Consider the following 2,523-nt stretch of genomic DNA (forward strand, 5'->3'; position numbering starts at 1 on the left):
GCAAAACAACAAAGTTTGCTAGTTCATGTCCATCAACAATCACACAAGCATCACTTGTACAGCAGCAGGAGCAAAATTGATATGAGTTAGAAGGAGCAGAGTTCGACTAGTACAGCCAGCAGAGCTCAACTAGTACATCGCAGTACACATGAACCATCTATTCCACGAAACAAGAGTAAAATCTTGCTATAAACAGTAGATTATCCCCTAACAGAAGCTAATTAGGCACCAATACACAAGGCACAGCAAGCACATACTAAATAAACCACGGCCATAATACATGAGTACTAAACAGATCTTGTATAACAGGTTTTCCAGTCATGAATTTTCAAAAGCAGAACTGGCATGTTTGTTGAAAGTGTTTATCATCACAGCCGGCTGCCACAATAAGCTAGCAAGACATTTACACCATAATATGAAGCAAGCAGAGCAATCCCAATGTACACAGAAATTGTACTGATTCCATTAAAACAATACTAGGTACGACTGGAGATGCATAAAGAACAACTGGGTACGACTCACCCTAGATGCATGCATGCATCAGCATCCATACTTGCAGTGCATTTAGTAAAGAACAAATTACTGTATTTCCCAAAGTGTATAATAGCTTTGTGAAAAAGAGGATTGTATCAGCCATACACTTCTCCCTGGATCAATGTATGCATGCAATTCATCCAGGCCGAGCATGATGCTAATTCCTACTCATGTTGCTAGCACATATACATACATACACACCAAGAACGAATTCACAGGCACATAAATGAATATCCCCTGGATAGCATGGTAATGAGCTACTCACAGGCAATTTGATAGGACTAGTACTAGTGATAACAACCCAACGACATCCTAACAGCCGCAGCAACACGCACACTTCAACCGCCTGAATACTGGTGAATAGCAAAGTCTATCCATACTTGACACACGAGCAAATCAATGTCAAGTTCATCTCAGATGTGTGGTTCATGACAGCGGTAGCAGTTAACAAGATTACTGAGTTTTAATTTGTGGAAGCAAGGAAACAAGCAATAGAATGCCTATCTCGTTCACCACTAGAGTAACAGCATTAGAAAATTCAGTCAAGCATGTGAGTAAGTAAAAGATGTAGATCAGCAGGGAATCAAACTAGTTCAAATAAATCTGTAACCAAATGTATAGTAACAATCATCTAGTATTAATCATTGGTTCTGTTTTGATCCAAACTAGATGAAATCAAGGCTAATCTATTATGTGACAATAGAGGAGTGAGTGCTATTGTACAGTTAGAAAAATGCTACACACAGAGTGGTACATATATACATTCAGTAATAGGTGTAGAACAATAAACAGAGCAAGCGGGCGAGGTTGGTTGGTGAGTCAGATTGGCCCTGCAATCCGACGAACATAACGACGTTGGGCTTGCCCTTCTTGGGGGTGAAGACCGGCTACCCTGGATCCAGCATGTTGCAGAGCTCCGTCAAGACGACCTGCAGCAGGAAAAACACAAGGGCATCAGCCTCCAACCGACCAATCCCCCTGGCACGCACGTCCCTAGATCGAATAGCGCAGGAAATGAATTGAGGGAGGTGGAGCGGGCAGGACCTGCTGTATGATGCGCCGCTTGTTGGTGCCGATGGCGAGGGTCTCGAGGTTGATGATCTTCCGGACGTCGGACTGTAGGAGCGTGCGGGAGATCTCGTTGAGGCACTCCCCGAGCACCTTCTCGTCGATCACCGCGGCGTTGCTCATCTGCGCGAGCGCGTGGGAGATGCTCCCGCCCAGCTGCGCGAGCACCATCTTGGCTGGGCCTCCGGGGGGTCGGGCCTCGTCGGCGGCGAGGTGGGGTTCCGGCGGCGGTCAGGGGCGGCGCGCGGTGCGATCTGGGATCGGGGGTGGGGAAGGGGATGCGGACGGGAGGAGAACGGGCCGGGGGAGATGGGGAAGATTTTGGTTGGGGGTGGGGATTGGGGAACGCGGTGGGGATTGGGGACGGCATCTGCGGGACGCGATGGGCGTCGCTGCGGGACGCATCGAGGAAGGAGGTGGTGGCGGGACGCACCATTGCAGGACGGGGACGAGGTGGCGGCGGCGAGGAGATGAGGGAGGGGGTGGATCTGGCCGCCGCCATGGCCATGGCCGTGCCATGCGGCTAGGTTGGTGGGCGTCGAAGAGGGCGGAGCACAGTCGCCGCTGCCACGCCGAAATTGGTGGGAATGCCACCCTCGAAACCCTAGCCGTGGGAAGGGGTTGGGGATGAGCTACCGGGGCCGCGAGAGGTGGATCTGGTCGGAGGGGAGGGAAGAGCGGAGGCAGGGGAGCTCGGATCTGGGCTGCGCGCCGGCGAGGCCCGTCGGAACACGCCGGAACAAGAGGCGTAGGTGGCGGCGGCAAGGGTTTCGGGCGAGGGATTGCGAGGGAGCGAGTGTTGGAAATATGCCCTAGAGGCAATAATAAAATGGTTATTATTGTATTTCCTTCTTCATGATAATTGTCTATTGTTCATGCTATAATTGTATTAACTGGAAACCCTAATACATGTGTGAATAC

The 2,523-nt window shown here is 50.2% G+C and overlaps 1 non-coding gene and 1 pseudogene across 1 annotated transcript; both read right to left on the minus strand.

Annotated features, from left to right (window-relative positions):
• Positions 1-289: 289 nt before the first annotated feature.
• On the minus strand, positions 290-380 carry LOC123146534 (small nucleolar RNA Z223). The gene has a single exon (XR_006472787.1). It is a non-coding gene; the product is annotated as a small nucleolar RNA Z223 (small nucleolar RNA).
• Positions 381-1,298: 918 nt separating this feature from the next.
• Positions 1,299-1,773, minus strand: LOC123144564 (signal recognition particle 54 kDa protein 2-like; annotated as a pseudogene).
• Positions 1,774-2,523: the final 750 nt, after the last annotated feature.

Source organism: Triticum aestivum, chromosome 6D, assembly GCF_018294505.1.
Source record: "Triticum aestivum cultivar Chinese Spring chromosome 6D, IWGSC CS RefSeq v2.1, whole genome shotgun sequence".
NCBI classification, from domain to species: Eukaryota; Viridiplantae; Streptophyta; class Magnoliopsida; order Poales; family Poaceae; genus Triticum; species Triticum aestivum.